Source organism: Tauraco erythrolophus, chromosome 17 (assembly GCF_009769465.1).
Source record: "Tauraco erythrolophus isolate bTauEry1 chromosome 17, bTauEry1.pri, whole genome shotgun sequence".
In the NCBI taxonomy this organism is placed as follows: Eukaryota; Metazoa; Chordata; class Aves; order Musophagiformes; family Musophagidae; genus Tauraco; species Tauraco erythrolophus.
The window spans coordinates 18832702-18854657 of NC_141481.1; positions in this window are offsets into that span (position 1 = coordinate 18832702).

A 21956-nucleotide genomic window follows, 5' to 3' on the forward strand; every position below is an offset into this window, starting at 1 on the left:
AAATCATTAACAATGTCGGCTGAGTGTCTCCGAAAGAGCATCTTGGACTTCCTGACTTGCATGGTTCACATCCCATCTTTAATGTGGTTTTAATATAAGAAAGGAAGACCAAGAAACTGCATGAAAAGGAAAAGAACCAAACATCACACTGGCCTTTCAGCAAATTCTGAAAATTAAAGGAGAAACTAAGCAAGAATGAGAGATGTGGGAAGGATTTCCTGGGGTCAGACTAGTTCAACCCTGCAGACTTTCTCCTGTGGGAGTCTGTGGGACAGGCATTGTCAGGAACGCCGACTTCTTTGAGAGGAGATCTATTTCATGCCCAAAGGAAGTATTTAAAGCTTTTAGCACCTGAGGAATGTGAATTGCTCCAAGCTACAGCATATGCCATGTTCTTCATTTGTCCAATAACTTCACTGTTACAGAATCAACACCTAAAATAGCCTCCTGTAAAAGCTGATCCATTTGGGAAGATTAAAGTTTCCCTCCCTTCTGGGCAAAAAACCGTGGGTTTTTTTCCTTTTTTTAAAGTGAGAGGAATGACTTGGAATCCATGGTTAGAAAATTTGGCTTTCTGAGACTTGGGTCTGCAGCACAATGCATGCATACAGTGTGCTGGGCTTTTCTTAGAGAAAAAACTGTGTTTGCGGAGTGATTCCCTACAGTTTCCAGGATACGCAGACTGCTGACTTGCCATCCTTTTACAGTGGGGACAGCAGATCAGCATGGAAGCAGAAGAAAGCAGAAGGGACAGATTTCCAGGTTTTCTCTGTGTGAGATACCAAATCTAGCTTCAGCGGTATCTGCTGAAAGCCTCCTCTGTCCAGTTAGAAAGAGGCATGGAGCCAGTTCGCCACCAGTGGCCATTGCCTGGCCGCTTCGCATGGCCACACTACTCTCGCCAACATTTGCAAGACAGCTGCAACATTTCATGAGCCAACTATTGAAGAATTCCCGTGGATGAAAACACTCCAAACAGCGCAGGGTTTTTATGACATCCACTCCTGGCCTCTTCTGACGTCCAGTCTTGGCTGCTGCTTCCTACTTACCCTCAACTGCCAGTGTGTCTTATTCAGAGCTATTTCCAGTCAGCGTCGATTCAAGGTACACACAACTCTCAAATTAGTACCAGAACTAACCAGCTACTAGAAGGGAGAGGTGCTCATAGCTGCTTTGGTATCTCCCACACCCAAGCTGAGCCGCGGATCAAATGTCTAGTCCTGTGAACCAAGCCCATTCAACTCGTTATGTAAGCAGATGTGTATGTTTTACACTAAGTTTGGTGACATCCATGGTGGATACCATTCCACCTGCTTCACGCTGAGGGTGCAAAGAATCCTAGCAAGTGCACTGCATGTAATGGGAAAACACAGTAAATTAGCAGACCTCCTGGGAGCCTCAGATCTGGACCGGAGAGGGCGGGCAAGTCCTATTTAATAACATGTTCATGGATTCTACTGAGTCTTTTTTTTTGTTGGTTTTGTATGCAAGACTTCTCTGACTAGAGAAATGCTTGGCTTTACAGGACTGCTCAGTGCAGAGAAACAAATGCAGAAACCAAAAGAGCAGGACAGGCTGCTGGGCTCTGCTCACTATGTCTGCAGGACTGATAGATTACATGCTATCCCTGGTGAAACTGATTTTGGTGGTGCCATAAGGACAGCCATGCTTGGAGGTCTCTTCCAGCTGCACAGGACAGGAACAGTGGGAAGCGGGAGACTGAGACCAAAGGAGGTTGGGAGGCACAAGGTGGAGCTGCTCAAGTGATCAGCCAAGCTTTTTTAAACATGATAGTTTCTTTCTGAAAGTGTCAATGAAAGTTTATTCAGTATTTCCTAAATCAAGAGGAGCTGTACTGCAAGCATGCCTCGTAAATCAATCAAAATAGAAAAAGTAACATGAGAGTGTGGGGGAATTTGTGTGTATATATGTGTGTGTGTGTGCATGTATGTAGAGTCAGAGCACTGCAAGCCTAGGAGCTATTAGCCACCTCCAGCACTGCCCCTCTGCTGAGAGTGCTCAGAATGTGCTGGATGCAGGGACATAAGCCAATTTAAGAAATTCCACTGGCTCTTTGCCCCTAGCCACTTATTCTTGCCTCTCTCCTTCAGAGCAGTTTCCACTCCACTGTACTAGTACAATAACTTGCAGAGCTGTGCTTAAACCACAGCTCCCTGAACTGGTTGAGGTTGACATCTCTTCCATGTGTCGCTGCTATCATGTCCATACCCTCTAGACAGAACACCAGATCACCTTTGACATGTGCAGCCCAGGGCAGTAAGAGGAAGAACAGGCACAAATGAGCATCAGCAAAGCTGAGGTGAGGGTAACACACTGCAGATTAACAGTTTTTCTGCATCCTGTGCCATATCAGCACGCCAGCCGCTAGCAAGAGTTCAGATAAGCTCCGCCAATGTCTCATAACAAATGAAAAATGTTCAAATTAGGATGCAGTTGAGCTGATGATGATAATTTTTTTTTTTTTTTTACAGAAGTAATCCTGTACCCTTTGTAAATACAGAAGAGCTGCTTGAAGGGAACTTTCAAAGATGATGCTCCTAGTTTATGAGTGTACTGGAATAAAGACTGGTCATCTACTTACTGGCTCCCCTGGGAAAACAGCAGAGCATTTTCCAGACGAGACCAGAAGTTCTGTCCTGAATGGGACCCAGTCACTCTCTGTCCTAGAGGCTCATTACACAACTTGGCATGGAGAGAGTGAACAAAGACTGGAAAGGAAAGAAAGTGGCCTGGAAAGTGGCAGAATCAAAAGAAAGAGACAATTCACACATAGACTGGGAGCTTATTTCCATAGGAGACTGTGAGTACTAAAATGTTGTAGGGGTTCAAGAACCTTTTGAAAAAATACTGGGAAGAAAAGTCTGTCCAGGCTATTAAACACAGACACACCATCTCTAACTCAGGAAGTCCCTGAGCCACAAACCACTGAGTCTGGTAGAGTATTTAGGAGAGATATGACTGTATATTTGACCTGTTTTTATACTGTCTGGAAGCTTTTGCAGTTGGCCGCTGTTGGAGGTAGATACCTTCTGCTCACTGGATCTGTTATCTGACTCATCCAGCTCTTAGACACAATCTGCGGGAGTCACAATTGTTTTGCTTATCCTGCTTAGCTGACCTCTTCTCGTAAGTCTAAATTCATGTAGGCAATGCTCAGAAGGTGAAAGAAAATGTTCCAAGAGCAAAAATGCCCCAAATCTTTAGTGCAACACAACTGCCCACCCAGACCCTGTTGTTCGCTGTTACAGACATCCAAATTTAGGAAACATATGGGCGTGGGCATATTTAGAGTCATTGACCACAGGCATGACATAGCACTGGTTACTAAAACTGACCTGAAGTTGTTTGCCTTGCAGGATATGGTAAGGAGGCTTGGATTGAATATCATTGACTAAGGTCACAAGAGTTAAGCTTGAAATAGCAGAACTTGAGAACATTTGGGATGTAAACAGGTGACAGGAGGGAGTATGTCACAAGCTTTTTGCAAGGGATAGTCATTGACCAGAACCATTGGCACGTAGGACCTGCTCTGAGAAAGGCTTTGCTGCCTGTGTAACAGCGCTGGCAGCAAAAAGATTAGCTCTGCAGTCACTGCGAGTTAACTCTGCTCCTCGTGATTTGTCACTCCGTCTTGCGTGTCCTCATAGATTAGAAGAATGATTGTAGATGCCACATGAGTGAGGCTCACCTTAGGGCTCACGAGCCAGAACAAGAGACAGAGGCCCCCTCCCTTGGGGTCTATGTTTCAAGTTTAGTCGTTGTTACTAAGATTGCTGTTGGTTCCCTTTTAACTTGCTTTCCCAGGGTAAGAAAATCTACGCACTCATTGTCTGTATATCTGTCCCCTTCCCTTTTGAATCCGCAGGCTGTGTTCCTTTAGATTTTATCAAACCTGGTTTCTAGGTAGAGGAGAAAGGTCTGGAATCATGTCCCTCCTTAAAAAAAGAAACAAAAATGTGCTCAGCGATTCCCTACGCTTTTTGAAGCATTCTAGGCTCTCAGCACAGATGTACTAGTCAGCCAGCGCATGCTGCTTATGGGGCATGGGAGGTTGATGGTGCATGGTGGGGGGAATAGGGGAGCTGGCAGCATTACGGGGTCCTCAGGAGGACGAGAGGAGGTAGAGGTTATTGTGGAAAGGAAAGGAAATGCGACACAGGAGCCTAGGAAACTCTGCTTTGTTCCACTCCTCAAAGAGCAACTTAAACATGAAGGATCTCCAGTTTCTATCTGAGATCCCATTAAAAAAAAAAAAAAAATAGTTCTTGAACCCTCAAATATGCCTTTGAACAAATCTCTTAGGTTTGATGTGATTATTTGCCATTCCAGGATTTCCCAGAAAAATGCAGGCAGCCTGAGCTCCGGGGTGAGAATTCAAGTAACTGGAAAGCAGTGGGGTGCACCCTCTGCATATCAATTTTTCAGTTGGCATCAGACTTAGTGTTCCAGTTCCAAGAACTGCCACTGGAAACAAACTGCTTTTTTTTGAAAAGATGGGAACTCAAGATATTCCCAGGGAAAAAAAAAAACAGTCTGGGGGCATAAATACAATATAGGTAAAGTTTGCTTTTGCATGTAAATCACTAATGCTTTCTGCAGTGCTCACTCATTTTAACGTCTCTGTCCTTACCCACTGCTCCAGTCAAGACATGTCCATGTGGCAGCTTTGCCGTGGCTTTTACATTAGGAATGTTAAAAAAAAATAAGTAAAGAAACAAACAAACAAATAAACAAACAAACAAAGACCATACCCTGACCAATAAAATTATGTTGGGAAAACCCCAGTATAGATTTAATTAATAATGAAAAAACAGTCCCTTTGCTAAGGGATATTGCTCTGTTTGAGGGAGCAATTCCTGCAAACTAACTAGGGATGCTTTTTGGCAGTATAAGCTGGATTGCTATGGAAGCATCTTTTAACAGGCTTTGAAGGTAAATCAAGTGCTTAAGGCATTATCTCTGCTGAGCAAGGGCTCCTGAAGTTCGGCAAAGATGGCAACTGGGCTCCAGCTCTTCCAGGATCTCCAAGCCTCTCTGCAACCAACTGTCAAACTACCTTGGCTAGATAACCAGGATTAAATACCCAAGGTCACACCTTCCCTGCCAAGCAGTGCTATCGGTAAGGCACCTCCTCCTGTCATTTCTGTAGAGTTTGGGGGTGATTATAAAGAAATCGGCAGTCCCCGAGCGCATGTCTAACCCAACCAAAGGTCTCGACACCACGAAGCAGCAGATTTAATGAGCGCTGCTGAATCTGGCTCTGCCCCATCCCTCTGCTGTCATGGGTGGCCCAAGAGGACATGCAAGAAATGAAATCAGGAGCAGATCGTATTCCCATAGTAGGATATATATATTGCCAGAGAGGAGTGTAAACTGTGCTCTCTTTCCAAGTAGGAACCCCTTTTCCCCTGCTGCGGATCGCTGCCTGTCAGAGGCTTGTTTCGCTTTTTTAGTCTAGAAGCTGGTTGAGACAGACACCACATCTGGTTGCAATGATTTGAAACTTCCTTGTCTTTCTCCAGGCAGCCTCACTGAAGGCAAGTTATGTGCGTACAATGCACACATCAGTGTTGCTTTGGTTGGAGCATGGATCCCTCCTGGCCTCGCATTAAAATACATCGTCACGTGGCGAGAAACAGAATTTCGACTGGAAAGATAGGAACACAGAGCCAGTATAAATATTCACTGGAAAAATAGGAATGACTTTCAAAATAGCTAAGCTCTCAATTTATGTCTTCCTACTTCCTGAAAATTTATCACATTTGCTTAGCCGATGGCTTTTTCCTACTTATCTCTGTTTTCCCTCTGCTGACATGTTTCTGAAAGTGCAGCAGGAGCTGTGTTTTGCTACATTTTGTGGGCTGCGGTGGTTACTTCAATTAAAACTTGCAATTGTGTCTTCAGTGGGATTGTGGGTTAGCCAGTTCTACTCCTCACAAATTTGTAGTGATACAGCGTAACCAGAGGTACTTTGGAGTAACTCCGAATTCCTGCGTTCCTCCTTGTGTAAATAAAATGACCAGAGTTGGGGTTTGGGGTTTTCTTTTTTTGGTCTGAGCTGCTGGAGAATTCCTCTGCATGTCTACAGAGAAAAAAATAACGTTGAAAACTGCCTTAATACAGCCAACATATTTGATTCACTTTTCTGTCCACCTTTCTGGACAGTATGCCAACCAGTACAAGCGAGACGAGGACAAAACGGAGAGCCCAGTGAAGGGCTGCTGCGATGGCTGTGAGAGTGGCTGTGGTCACCGTGGAGGAGGTGATGGAGGGGGATCAAATCACACCTTGTGCTGCTTGTGGGGTTTACAAGGACCCTGTGAGGGTAGGAAGCCACAGGCAGTGACAAGGGAAGCTCTGGTTCCTGGGCACCACGACATCGGTGCAGCCCTGGGACAGTACCCAGAAAGGTAGTAGGACCTCTATCCTTGGAGATTTTCAAAACTCAACTGGGCAAGGTGCTGGTGGACTTTCTGTAGCTTTGCAACCAGACCTGCTCAGAGCAGAAGGTTGGACTGGAGACCTCCAGAGGTCCTGTTCTACCAAAATCCTTCAGTAATTTTTTGCTGTGGCTTAAAGACCAAGCAGTCCATTGCTGCTGTCAGACACAACCACCTCTTTTCCTATCTCAAAGAACACAGATTTGCAGGCCTTTTGCTGCAGGAATCCCCAAAACAATGGTTTCCTTCATGGCTTTGTTAAAAAGATAACTGCTGCTCTAGCAGAAATGTTCATCTTTCACAAGCCTGATGTGTACAGATTTATTACAAAGAACACAGAGAAAATTTGCTCTTTCTGCCCACTGCTCAAAGAGCAGTTGCCCGTTCCCTGAGGGACTACTCTAAGCCTGTCTTTATGAACCTGTTCCTTAAAGGAGGTCTTCCTACCTCTTTGCCTTTCTGCTTTTTTTTTCCAGTTTCTGAGACAGACACTGAGAGACCCACAGATGAAACCTCCATCTGCCATGCCCCTCTGTAAGCCACTTTGCCTGCAGTCTCATCTCTTGAGATGGCTAAAACCTCAAAATACCATGAAGGAGGTGTTTCAGACCTACTTTTGTCTTGGCAGAAATGACTACAAAGGGTGAAAAAATGGGAGAGGACTGGGGCAGCTTAACAAGGATGTGGGAGTGGAGAGCAGAGAGGGGCTCTGGAGAGATGTTGAGTAACAGGGGAAAGTCAGATGTCAGAGAGTGCCTTTTTTCAGAAACCCTGGCTGGCCAGATGTCACGTCTCTCCTGGGGGGCCCCTCGGTATAGCAAATTTCTCCCCTCTTTTTGCCTCAGGAAACCGTTGACAGGCACTATATCACTTATTGACTTGTATCTGAAAGTCCATTAATTTTGTTCTGTCACTACATTTTAATTTCCATAGCTTATCCCGTGTTTGGTCTGCTGATGTGTAGCATTTCTGCAACATCACTTCTCCAGATGTCAGCGTCAAACTGGAGATTGAAACATCTGGTGAGGGGAAAAAAAAAAAGGCAGAGGATTTTCCAGCTGGGGTGGTGTGTGTGATGACAGGTTTGAGGGAAAGCACGATACCTTGATGTGTTCACTACAGTGACCGACAGCCAAATAGCTCGGGTGTTATTTACGCGTGCTATTTGCACACCTCACACAGGCATCACTAAATTCCTTACAAGCCAGTTGCTGTTGGGATTGAGTTTATTTTTTTTCAGCTAAGAGGGTTAGAAATTAAATGTTGTGTAATAAATTTTTGGAGTTGGTGCTGTCTGTCTGGAGCAATTTCTGTGGGTTAGATGAGCCCTCGCGAATGCTTTCAACAAGCAGTTGGCCGGACAGTTATGAGAACTGCCATACTGTTTTCCCAGGCTGACAGATTAAAGTTAAAAAAAACCCCTGTTCTAATCAAAGATAAACTGAGTGATCATGAGAAAGGAAATGCTTCTGTAAGTAACTCTTCTGCCCTGCCCTGTGATCCTGCAGCGTGCTGTTGTCTGCCCTTTCCCAGGAGAAGACTGTGCACGTGGCTGATCCAGCTGTTTTGGGATAACGTATATACCCGGGATTCAGTGTGATCAGGAACAAGAGAAGCTGATCTCCCATGCCAGCACGCTCCTATGGTCTCATTTCAGAAGAATTGTCTCCCACGGAACAGTGAGGTGCTCCCAGGGTCTAGCTTCATCCTCTGACTTTGGCACCTGGGTCTCTGCAAATCTGTCCCTGCAATGGATTTTGAGCCTGGCTAGCCTCTAAAAATGGAAAGAACTTAAAACTATTTTTGGAGCTACTGGGAGGAAGCTCAAGGGAGTTTCAGAGCTATGAGGAAAGGGGAGAACACCAGCAGAGAGGGATGTGGGATCGATGACGTGGGATTGCAGCCACGGACCTGGGATATGGAGATGTTCCACACTGAGAAAGAAATGCGCCACTGGCACTGTGTCAGAACAGACACCAAAGTGGCACTGCATTTGCAGGCTGCAGGAAACTGAGCAAAACAAACAAACAAAAAACCCCAAAGCTCCAAACTTTGTCTTTAACCATCCCAGTGCTGTCAAAATTGTTTGGGCCTCACTGTGATGTGTGCAGGAAAATCCCTTATGTCAGAAACCCCCTATGAGCTGTGCACACAGCAGGCCAAGGCTGGGGACTTCCCAGGTGTGCTCTTGGATTTAGCAGATACCTTCTAAGAGGTGTATGGAAAATGTGCATTGCAGGTCTGAAAAAATGGCTGTGAAATCGCCTCTCCTACAGCCCTGAGATCAACACCTGCCACTCGCCTTCAAAGGGAGTGTTACCCTGCACAAGTGAGGGTGACTTGTCTGGACAAAACACTTTTAAAATTCCCAGTTTTCTGCAGAGAGCTGTGCTCAAGGTGAAGCGAGTTTCACCCTGGTGAAATGCACGGGACCCTGGCAGGTGACTGCTGTGGGCTTTTGAAGCTGGGCATCCCCAGGGGCTTTCTCAAGGAGCCTCTCTGCCCAAGCAGCACTGGAAACCCAGGGGTGAAGGCTCCCCAGTGCCAGGGAGCTGTCCTGGGGGGCCCTGGGGAAGCAGAACGGGCACATACCTGCTGCTCTGTCCAGAAAATTCATCTAACATCACAGTCTGTATGCAGGTCTTCAGCTGGCACGGTGCCATCACTCAGCTGACCGCAGGGAGAGAGCATCTCTGTGCCCCTGGCGAGCACCAGGCCCCCGCAGGAAAAGGGGCAGAGTGCAGGGCAGTGTAAGGGCCGTGGGGGACGGTGCACAGAGTTTAAAGTGAGCAGGAGTTCTACAACTGTAAAATAAGCTCTAAACTCTGCGTTTAAAACTCCTCCTTCCAAACCTGTGCTCACGTAACTGGAGGTCTTCCAGACTAGCCCGCTGTAGAAGACGTGTGATATTTTGGGAACAAGAAAGGAATTTTTTCCCCAGAGCTTTTGCCAAACCTCAGCTTCTGAGCGTCAGGACGTAGCTCAGGTAGCAGGGTCCTGGTACAGAGTCCTGCCATGTGGCCCAGGAAAAATAAACCTGGATCAGGCCCACGGGTGTTGGATGCTTGCAGGCCCACGACTCTCCCAGCCTTGCTGAGCTGCCCAGCGTCATGGCATCGCTGCGGGACTATGGTCAGGCAGGACTCGGCACTGCTCCTTCCTGGACCCAGCGCAAGTTGCGAGGGAGCCCAGGATTCCCAAGCTATTCTGGGCACTAAGCCACTGGCCTCCTTCCCATTAGCCATAATCACTGGTTTGCTGGAAAATTTATGAGACCTGCTGTAGTGATATTCATGAATATAGGAGCTGTTGTAAATGTGATTTGTTTCTCGGATTTGACTGTTTATCTGAGTGACTTCAGCCACTCATCATTCGCAATGTCTACGACAGTGCTTCTGTTGGTGGACGTAGATAGCCATGAGCTTCTGGCGAGGGCTGCAGATTCATGCCTGACTCTCCTGGTGTTCAGCTTGTGCCAAGAAACATGGCAGTTAGTCCCTCTGGTTTAGCGTTATTGCTGGAAATGTTGTCGTTAACCATTAAATTCGCTAACCCTATTTTCAAGGTTATTACAGTATTTAACTTGGCTGCTCCAGAGTGGTTTTAAAGTTGTATTTCCAACATACGATATGGGGTAAAAATAGCCAGTGTCTAAATAGAATAATCCCTGGAGAAACTCGGATTCCTCAATATCGCAATGAGTTGTTCTCCTTGCAACATGGCAGGCACGTTTCAGCTCAGTGACAGCTCCTTCTCCGCCAACGTGGGCCACCTTAGACCTCCATCAGCTGAGGAGAGGCTGTGATCAGAGGCGCCAGGAGAAAGCTCCTGAGAAAAACCTTGAGAACGTTTCACAGCTCAGGAGACAGCAGTTTTCCAGGCTGGATGCTTAGGTAGGGCTTAGGTGACCACCACCAATAGCTTCTGCATTCGTATTTAGCTTTTCCTTTTCTAAGTTCCTGTGTGGGTGTGCGAGAAAAATCCCCTGCCCCATCCATTGCTGGAATTTCTGGGAATCAGGCAGACTCTGGCTGCAGCGTTGTGGTTTGGGGCTTAGGCTGGCAATGATGCCAGAAATGGTATTTTGCAAGCAGCAGCGCGCAGCAGTCCGACGGGCGGTCAGATTCCACGGGGCTATCATTATCCCATGAAACATTCCTGGGGTCTGCACCAGGGCACAGGGGCTGAGGACCAGCAGTGGCCTTTAGGCTGCCCATCATCCCATCTCCATCCCGCAGAGGGAGATGAGTCAGGCCCTTGGCTCCAGCAGCTGGAGAGCGGTCCGGGCCCTCCCACACTACCCAAACAGCAGCTGGTGACTCTGCTCCAAGGAGCTCTGGTACAGGTGATGAAGTCTAAGAGGTCTGGATGGGTTGCTGGCACTGCTGGGCAGCCCCCTGCTCCACACATGGCTCCTGAAGTCCTGATACCCACCCTGCCCATGTCCTGAAGAGTTCTGGAAACATTTTGTTGAAGAAGATGGGGAGGCTGGGGAGTGGCTTGGCTTCTCCTCTCAAAGCCTGCCAAGCCAGGCTTACCGTGGCTTTGCCCAGACAGACTGAGCAAGTGCTCTCCAGGGCTTGGTCTCGTTTCGTTTTTTGTTCAAGACTGAAACTAAATATACAAATAAAAATGTGAGGCAGAGGCTACCAAGTTACCGGGAAGTTGTTTGGACATCTCGTCCATGTTCTCCCCAGGGCACTGGGAGGTGTCCTCAGCTGGCCAGGACCCGCTGTCCTCCAGGCACATTGTGAATCCCCGGTGCTCGGAGCTGTGCTGGAGACGGTGCTCTGTGTGGGACACGTATTGCCTCCCTCCCCCAAACGGACGGAAATGTTTCTGTTTTCCAAAATTAGTTTCCAAATGTCTTGGAATTTCCTTTCAATAGGAATTCTTGAAAATCTGGTCCTCATTGTGAAACCGAATGGCAGCTTTTTCCAAACCCCCTTCTCTGGAATTCCTCACCCAAAGCGGACAGCAGATTTCAAGCCTTCTTGTTCACAGGGCAGCTCTCGGGATCACCCTGCCGAGAGGCTGAGGCAGGGGCTCGCCCTTTGCGACATGGCTGATGAGATTTTCATTCTAATGGTGCTTGAGCTGTCAGAGCTAAAGAAAATCACAGTTCTGGTTTAGAAGATGCTTCTCATCTCCTGCAGGGAGACTGAACACAGCCAGGTCCCCGAGCAGTCCAACCCCACGGACACATGGAACCCCACACGAGTCCCTCCTGCTTAGCACAGCACCCTCCGCTTGCAAAGGGCCGTAGACGTGTGGGTCACGCACCCAAACTACCCAATACAATGAGAGTACTTTACAGCAAGGCAGGGTGTCAATAATCTTGTTTAAGAATGACATATCTTATTTTCCATGTCTTCTGGTACCATCTGGACCTCTGGGGAAATATCTAGAGCGCCTGGCAACTTCCCAATCGCACATCTGAAAAGCGTTATTTTCAAAAGGCCAGAAAAACAACTGTTTGTGAGGGCTGATTTCAGAGTCTGACTTCACTTTGAGCAGTGGCTCCTCAGCGGTTTGGTTACCAGGGTCATGCTTTTTTAAAATTTATGACAAAACTCCAGCATTAGACAGAAAACACAACTGCCTTTCAATATTAAGATGGACTCTATAGCTCTAAACAACAAGGCAGATAATTTTATTTGAAGCCTTGGTTACAGAAACTCTTTGTTTGAAATTCTTCCAGAGAAGCATTATCTCACTGCATCAAACAACCAGCTTCAGCGGGCACCCAGGAAGCATCTATGCCCAGGCCTAATCTGGGAGTCTGATCCCAAGGGCTCTTTTACTCAAAAGTAGGTCAGATTTCATTCCTTTTCCAGCAGGAAAAATAAGACCAAGCTCAAATACAGATTTCCAGGAAACCAGAAGAAATTGCTGCTTCTATTTCTAGAAGCCCTGCCAGAGACAAGCTCCTCTGTACTCAGGCTAACTCCTCTCCTAACTTTACCGTATGATTGATGACTCAAATTATGAGGTTTTGTTTCCCATTTCTACCTGAGATTTCCTGTTTGGGCTCTTCCCAGATGCAACGAGAAAGGTTACCACAAAGATATTTATGGACGTATAACTCTAGCTGCTAAATTTGTAATTGCCCAGCCCCAGGGCGGAACATCCTTTTAGCTGAATCAGTGGCTGTAAGAACACGGCACGTACCGTGGAAAACTGGCTTCACTTGCAACATCACTCACCTACGGTGCTGGCTCCTGTGATGTGATGATGCGCAACAAAATTAGATTAGACTTTGTGATCACCGAGTCTGAGTCACCAGCGCTGAGTGCCGCGGTCTCTCCGTCTTCTTCCCTAGTCCCCGGTATGCCCAGCGCTGTGCTGGCACCCTCCTCTGTCCTTCAAATGCGTCCTCTGGAGAGATTTAAACATTTGGGTTCGATCTTTCTGGGGATCGCTGAGGATTTACGTTGCCAAAGGCATTTTTCCGTGGAAGCGTCCATTTAGAATGAGCGCCAGTGGTCCCTGTATGTGAACCAGTGGGTCGCACATACATGGTCAGCACGTAAGATGCTGAAGGGGAATCTCAGCTCAGCAGAGCTGGCTTATGCTGGAGATGTGTCCGGTCAAGGAGCTCTGTCCCAGTAGCCTGGGATCCCTCCTGCACATCTCAGCCATGTCACTGTTTGAATGCCAATGGGGCTGATGCAATGAGCCCAAAGGATGTGCGCAGACCTCGGAGCATTACCCTGTGGATCCGCCAGGCAAGATATCAAGTCACCTTTGCTAATCAACTCCAGTTACAGCTAGATCCAAACTTCAACTCAGTGGAGGCACAAAAACATTTGTTCTCTCCATGGCAACCACATGGAAAGGATGATGGTGGGGATAGGCCCATTTCCAGAAAGGAGGGATCTGCACTTTCCAACCTATCAAGGCTGGGATGGCTCCCCTCTCCCAGGGCAGGAGGCCTGGTCCAGGAGATGCCTCGGCTCCCTGTGTCCTTCATTTCTGGTGTCTGAGCCACCAAATCCTTCCACATTCTTGCCGTAACCCACACTCAGCAGTACTTGCAGCTCCTACCAGAGGCATTTCTGACCCTTGTCTCAGGAGCACACCGTAGCAGAGCATGATGCAGCCGTGCAGTTGGGCAGCTGTCCTGCTTGCACGGCCGATGCAGAGAGCCCAGCACAGGTAGCCACAGCCTCAAGCTCCTCTGCCACATCACTGCTGCCAGAAGGCAACGTTTATGGCCTGCAGACAGAGTCAGGTGTGAACACTTTTGTTCATGTACAAATAGCCACAGCTGAATGAGCAAACACTCCATGAACACAAAGGGTCCCCTTGCTGCCAGGAAACCACATCTGAGCTCATTTACCACTGACCTGCCACAAACGATCATCTGTGCAGTCATTAGACAGCTTTGGTGGTCAGCATATCAGCACGCTGCCGATTAAATAATTCCAGCTGAGGGCAGTCTGAGGCTACCAGTGGTGTGTGCAACTGTGAAAGAGCATGGGACCACTGGAGCAAAATCCTACTGTCTTGTACCACCAGCCTGGTGGGAAAGGCCATGAGGACTCAACTTGCTCAGTTATACCACGTGAGATGAAATGATGGTGGCACTGTGGAAGAAATATCCCTATATCCATTAGCATGGGGATCCTTCCCCTTAGGTTACAGCATGCTCTTGGGAAGGCTGTCTATTGTATGAGGCAAGTTGTTTTACCGAAGACATCATGGACATGAAGATGTCCTTGGTTCCTCCCCATGAGCTGAACAGCAAGCATGGCCACAGGAATTGCAGACACTACATGGGCGTTTTCCGGCAAAAGGCCATGTAGGAGGCAAGAGGAGAAACCATACTGCTGGCAGTCACACTGAAGCCACAGATGGTGAAAAAACCTCATAACCAAAGGCTGGCCTTGAGAAAACATCCTGATCGCCTCCCCCTGCAACCAGGACCCACCACTGACCCACTCACAGCAGACACTGTTTTTTCCATGAGCTTGTACAGATCCAGAGGTTTCTTCTCCTTGGTAAACCTGTGATGTCCCCAGCAGGGACACCCTGCCACCCCAAGCCACTCCTGGGAGCTCAGCTCCCAGCTGAAAAGCAGCAGGACAGTCCTGTACCCTGGTCTTTCCTACACTTCCCCACAGCGTGATGGAGCTGAGAGCGTACCAGGAAGGATCTGCAGGTGCCAGTATGAAGGTGGCATTGTGTTGAGCAAAGTTTGTCCATTTTGCCTGATTTCCCTGCTATAAATGAACCTAAGAGCTGAAGGGCAGCTTTGTCCCTGTTCCCCCAAAGTCTTCCTGTAGGTTTTTAGACAAGACATTGAGCCTCTTGATCCCAGGGAGGATAATCACTTCCATGGCTGTTGGCAAGGGTGGGAGCTGGCTGCCCTCAATGCTCAGTAGCTTGAGGCTGAGTATTTGCTCCATTCCCTTGGAGAGAACAGGAATTATTTACTGGGGAAAAGATCCTCATTACAGCTGGAACATGTTCCAGGGACTAGCGACCTCGAGAACAAGCAAATTTGGTGATGAAACCAAAAGCAGAGGTGAAAAGGCCAGCCTGGTGATGGGGTCTTTGCCCAAGCCGAGCCCCATCAGTAACAGCTGATACGCTGCCAGGCTCGGGGACTGCCGGAGGAGCAGGGTCTCCCCACGGCGGCGTGCGTGGTGTCGGGGCTCGTGCCCAGCTCCAGCTCTGCCACTCTGCAAACAGGAAGCTGGCGAGCAGCTGCTGAATAAGTCGTTTTGGGGAGTTTGTACCAAACTGCCTTTCAACTCCTGAATGTGTAGGAAGGAAAAAGCCGTGAATACGCCTTTGTGACCAAGTTTGGCACAAGCCGCACTCTGCGAGCGGGACAAGAATGTGGCCATTTAGAGGGGAGTCAGCTGCCCTTTAAGAAATGAAATGATCCTTTCCCTTTCCTGCGAGGCTTTATTCAGGGGAGAATAGGAAGGAGACAGTGAGCAGCTTCTTTCTCTTGCTGGCACTGAGGGCTGTGATCCAAAGTGTGGATGTTGGAGCGCAGGAGAGACCCCGCTCCAGGGAAGCTGCATAGCCCAGCGACGAGCCCATCCTGCTGGTTCCTCTTGCTGCAGCCCATCTGCTCCAGGAGGAATTCGGGGCAGCGAAGCTCCAGATCTGCCCTTCCCTGGGTGATTGCGTGCACCCTGCAGTGGTTTTGCTGGGACTCCGGCAAAACATCTGTCCATCTTCTCCACAGGGCTCGGAGATGTTTTGGAAGCAAGCAGTTTGGAAGGTTTCGCCCTTTTCTGAAACAATTCCCCACCCAGTTTTTGAGGAGTTTCTGTATGTTACATTAAAAATGGACTGCGTCCAAACACTTGTGGGTTATTTTTTTTTTTTGGAAAGGCTTAGATATTTTGTACAGATCTTTCCTTTGTGGACAACTTGAAATCCAGGGCTTTGTAGCAATCTGGAATGACGACACTCTCTGTTTTATCAAATCCTTTGGGAGGCTGGCCTTCTGCTTTCTGTCTAGTTGAAGCTTTGACCACATTCACTGGCGTAATTGCCACGTCCAGTGAAAGAGGGAACAGGTCTCTGGGGCAGACAGTCTGCCTTAGCTGAGGCTCTGAGAGGACAGCTTGGTCATGCGTAGACCCAAAAGTTTTCCAAAGAGTGACTTAGGAGTTTTCTTAATGACTGGCTTTGGGACCTCACAAGTCCTGAAGCAGTAGGAAGCTCCAGATTATTTCAAAATGCTTCACGTGCCAAAAAAAAAGGAAAAACAAGCAAGGCAGATATTTGTAGGTTGGCTAGTGCTAAACCGTATCGCTCCACTGGGATCATTTGCTCCAAGTGTAGACTTTTGAAAGAAATGCTTGTAATAAAATGTAATACATGCAGAGGTCTTGGGTGGGAGTCAAGATTAACAGTTGGTTTCTTCTTGGGTTTTGTTCCTTTCTTGCTTTCTCCTGGTTTGGCATCTTACGACAAACATATGCAGAATATTGGTAAAAAACTTTGCTGGCAGCTTCCTCTTTCTACCATGTCCTACAGAAGGTCTGAAAAGACAGGGACAGCTCCACCAGCGCTTCCTCATTTAAGGTTGGCAATAGCTTCTTTAGTTCCTGCACCAAAAAGTCTGCGGGAAAACAGGGTGCCTTTATAACTCGGCACGTTTTGTCAGGTGTTTGTAGGCTCCCTGTTGGTGGGGTTTCATTACAAATAATCCTTCTGCTCCTGTTTGCACAGTGCCAGTGTTTCAGCGCACATGGCACTGCGGCATCCTGTTTTGGATCCTCAGTAGAGGGAAGAGGCAGAGAAACTGGAGAGCCCAGTGAAGGGCCACTGGGATGGCCAGGGGTGGAGAGGAGAGGCTGGGCTGAGAGCGCAGCTTTGCTCACCCTGGAGGGGGAGGGGACTGAAACCCACCTTGCACGGCCCATGGGGGCTGCAGGGACCCTGCGGGGCCATAGGCCACAGCAGTGACAAGGGAAACCAGCTGCACACAAAGATGGGCTCCTCCCTGTGAGAGCCGCGCAGCCCTGGGACGGGACCCAGCAAGGCGGTGGCGCCTCCGTCCTCGGAGCTCCTCAAAACTCAACGGCAAGGCCACACTCCAGATATGCCAGAGACAGAGCTCAGAAAACCTTTGGAAGCTGGTAACGCTCTCCTCCTCCTTGGCCCCTTTTTCAACCTGAAAAATCAGGAATAGCGCCGAAGGATCAAACCAGCAAAGCAGTGACGCACTGGGAAGAGGAGTCACCTTTCCAGCTGCACCTTTTCCCATTTACTGGGCAGCACAGGGGCAGATAAAGTTTAGACCAGAACCCATGAAATTAGATTGTTTGCAATAGCTTTTACATTAAATACTGTTGTTGCTTAAGTCTCACTAACTACAGTATGACAGGGTTAAATTATCTGTTGCTGGAGAGTGGGTCTGTGTTACCGAAACAGGGAAAGTGGATTTTACTTTGAAATTTCAGCCTCTTACTTTGTCTTTTACTTGCCTATGCCAAAACTATTCTTAAAGATTTGTTTAAAGATTTACTGGATTTACACAAAGCCCTGCTATTTTAGCTGAGCAAGTTGTCAGTAAATGAATTATTTTTTTCTCCAATTACTGAGTTCATGTTTTCACATCACGATAGCGTATCTCTGCTCTTTCTTCAAAAATGTAGTTTATTTCCAAGAGATCAACAAAAATTCCTCGGCTCCTTTATGAACTCCTTCAGTTCATACGGGAACTTACGAGATGGTGAACTTCATTGTGGCTAATGCTGGGTTTGAGTCTCCTTCTGTGAGGCTCTCCTTTCTGAACTGAACTAGATCACCCATTATGGCCAATTTTGAACATTCTCCTTCAAGGCTTGTCCCCAACAGCAGATGAAAAACCACCTGGGATAGCCTGGAGGGATGCACTTACTGGCTGCAGGCTACCAAGCCTTGCTTGTCCACCTGATGTCATTTCTTGCAGTGCTTTGGGAATGGGCTTTTGACATCTGTCAAGGTGTTCCTACCTCTTGTGCATCTCTTCTTCATCAACACGAGTAACTCTTAGTATCGGAAGCAAGTGTGACACCAGTGGCTGCTAATGAGCCCTGGCCAGGGGGCCAACGAGGACCCTAAACACCACCATGACACTCAACTACTGGCCACAGAGCTCACACTTCTGGTGGCTCATCTTTCCCTTCTGGCATCCATTCCCCATTAGCAGAAGTTGGACATTTAAATGAAAGTCACCGTTCAAAACTCAGGAATTACAAATCACCAACTAAAAGGTAATTTGCGAGTTCAGCGTCTTCCGTGCCTGCATTCTGATAGCAAGGTTTGATCGCACGCTTGGCGTTGACGCTCCGTGTTTGACTGCTTCATAAGAGTCCTCATGTGCCTCTTGGAAATAAATCTGTCTAGTTCTGAAATTCTGAAGCAATATTATTTCATCTCTTGCCAATAGTGGATTGGAAAATGATAAGAGTCTTTCAGGCTACATAACAGATATTTGGGGAGTTTCATCTTACTTCTTCCGTGACATTTTTATTCCTTCCATATGAAACATATCTATATGTATATATTTTTTATATATATGTTAAAAGCTTCTTTTTTTTTCTTGGAGTAAACTGGAGAGAAGAAAGCTATTTTGCTAACTGACATTTCCTAAGTATTTTGGAAATAACAGCCTTCTTTACACATGCTTCTTGTTGTTTTTGTTTTTTTTTTTGTCAATTCCCCTGATGGGTTGACCAAGATGAAAATTGCTGTTTTGATCCAAATAGATTTTCTGGGTGAAATATTGTTGAAAATAAATATTTCTGCAAGGGCTGGCCATGAAGTCCTAGTTTTGTGTTATTTCCACTCCTCCACCTCCTCCTGGCACTGCAAACACACACATTCCCTGCGGCTAGAGCTAGGAATGATCAATTGCAATTAATCTGGGCAGAAAATGAAGGGGTTGAGTTTTGATGTGATTTCCTCATGCTCTGCTGGGCAGCAGCTCCTGTGGCTGTGAGTGGTCTGGGATACCACCACCTTCCCAGATCCTCAGCATTTTGGCTCCTCTCCCACCTCGTCTCCTGGTTTTGGTCCCCAGCCCCACTTGGACTCACTGAACAGGCCAGTGAAGTGAATTATCCATCCTGGTTTGGGCTCAATAAGCTATGGACTAGGATGATGGGGCTTAGTTCTATTTTTGGGCCTCTTCCCTGGGCTTTAAGTCCTGGCTTAACACCCAGTCCCCGCTGTGTGTGCAGCCCTGCTGCCAGCTCAGCCCACAGCACACCCAGCGCCTTGCCAGGTGCACTAAGTTGAAATGGCCAGGCTGGGGTCACCTGTGTCCCTCCTTGCCACTGGGTGATCCCTCATAACAATGTCTGCAATGTCTGCTGGTGCCTCAGGGTGACAGAGGCTTCAAAAGACTTTCTGCTCAGTGTTAGGTTTTTGAACTTGACATAAATTGAATGGATTATAAGAAATTCAAGTTGCAACATAGCTGCTTGTTAGAAGAGATCTTTTTATTGTTTTGAAAGCAAAAGGTATTTCATTTGCACTCCAAAAAGTGTCAATATTTTTTTCGCAGGTCAGCAGCACCAGCCTTGGCTTGGCATCCAATCTGGAGAGGAGGCAGCCATTCTCCAAATGTTTTGCACCAACACTCTGGATTGATGGGCCGTTAGCACCCATGGCATGGGAGACAGGGCACTGCTGGGCTGGGTGCTCAGGGCAGCTGGCGCTGCCCTTCCTGGCGTGAGGCTGGGGCAGAAAGCAGCAATGCCAGCCGCACATGCAGGAGCTGCAGGGTAGCAAGGAAGAAGAAGAGACTACTTCTGTAGCAGCTCTGGTGAACAGATCCCACAGTACCAACCCCACTTCTCCTGTCCAAGATCCCTCCTTGCATAGAGGGTGGATGATGAAAACCTGACCTGTCACTGGTACCCAGGAACTTGCTTTGTTCCTTGATAAGGGGACACAGGTGATCTCTGATCAGCCCTGGAAATGCATTCCCCAAAGGGAATCCCCGTCCTCTCGCTCCTGGCACTTCCCTCTCGGGCTCCTGGCCAGGCCACCTGCATTTGAAACTCCGTGGGACTTCGCTTGGGTTTCTGTGTTATTAATCCTCCCCAGAAGAAATCCCAAGCCTTTCTGGACCTCTTCCCTGCTTGCTAGGACAGCTGCCAGGGCTGCGCCGCTGCTTCATGTCAGCACAGGAGGCACTGCAAAGCTGGTGTGTTTCCAGAAGGCAAGGGGAGCTCTGCTTTCCCCGCGAAGGCTGCAATCCGATGCTCGCTGCTCTGTGTGCTGCATATTGAGATGCTTTTTTGGCCTAAACCCTGAACAAAGCAGGTCAATATCAAACCATCTGTCTAGATAACTGGCGATCCGGATAAAAATAGACCTCTGTGCTCCTGGTGTGTCCCAGCTGTCCTCACATAACTGTTAGGCAATGCAGGCAGGCTTAAGAAGGTAAGGGGAAAGGGGCTGCGCTGGCTCGGAGGATTGCATGGCCCCTTGGTGCCATGTGTCCAGTGGTGGCCATAAGCACATGCCAACACCGCCGTTTGCCCACTCGGATGTATAATCAATATACAGTGCAGCCTAATTTAATCCTCGATGACACAAGGATCAGTGCTCCAAGGAGCATTGCAAACACATATACATGCAGGAGGGAGAACCGTGGGATGCTGATGAAGATGAGGTATTGAACAACATGTGAAGTACCCCCGGGCCATTCTGCACCACTCCTGGTCGGTGCAGACCAACCAGTGCCTGGTTGTAAGCGGGCAGGCGTGTGGCTCACCTGGCTTTGAAGGAGCAGTTTAAGCGAGTTGCAGCAGTAGAAGTGCTGCACTTCACATGCTGATGGATATCTATTTCATTGGGTCTTAACCATGACTTGTGGCATGTTTCTCATGGCTTTCAAACAGAAGGGAGGAAATTCCAGTTTCCAGCAGAGAGTAAATTCATGTCGTCACACGTTCACATTAAACATAACAAGCACCAGAAGAGAGCTGTCCTTCAGCTGGTCCTCGGAGGCCACGTTTCAAACAGAAGTACTCCCTGCAAGCTTTCACGAAGGAGAAAACAAACAAGGCTGTTGAGCTGGATGACCTGCTCTGGACCAGGGCTGCTGGGTTCTCAACACCAAACTGCTGCTGTGCACCAGCTCGTGCTCAAGAGAGCAGCAGTCAGAAGCTGGCCTTAAGTCACCTTATTCCACGTATTTTAGCCTGATAGGACTCAGTGCACCAAAGGAGAAACACTCTAGGTGACAATGGGAACGAAGAGGGTGTATTCTTGACCAAGAGGGTAGACTTTATATGGCTAAGTGCAGATGCCTGCAGTTGGGTAAAAAGTCCCACCCCACAGACCCAGGAGCGCTGGGCAGGGAAGCTCTGGGGGAACGAGAGCTTGTGGGATGAGGTTAGCAGTGCTGTCTGCAAGAGTGTTACACAGGAGCGAGAAATCACGTTTCAGTCACAGAGCTTTGTTTTTTCTTGCAAAACGCACGTACTGTTGGCAGGAGGCTAAGAAAGAGCAGGGGTGGGTCGCAGTCACACTCCGGCTCCAGAGCGTTCCTCCTGGGAGATGCCGAAGGGCCTGCGAGTTCATCTCTGCTCTGTTACGTTACTGGACGCTTCTTTTCCTTGTTTATGTGGTTGAAACATCTGAAAATAATTTGTGCCTGTTAAGTTTTACAGAGCTTTGCAGCCGGTCAGAGTTCTGTGTGCAATTTGGTCTCCACCTCGGCCAGGACTAGCTGAGGCCGATCTGCGTTTGTTCATTAGCTAATGAGACGCAACGTAGTTAGCGGGGCTCTCTGGGGGGCTGCCTTCGAAGCGTGGTTGCTGTTGCCGTGCGTGGGCACGCGCAGGGGTGGGTGCGGTACCGATGAGCTCACCCTTTGCAGGGAGCGCCAGCCCCTGCACCAGCAGCTCTCCTGCTCGTCTCAATCGCTCCGGTGCACAGGTCGGCAGGGAAGATGCATTAAGATGGCAAAGGAATATGAGCCCACCCCCCAGTTATTACTAATATAAAAAACATCTGCAGCTG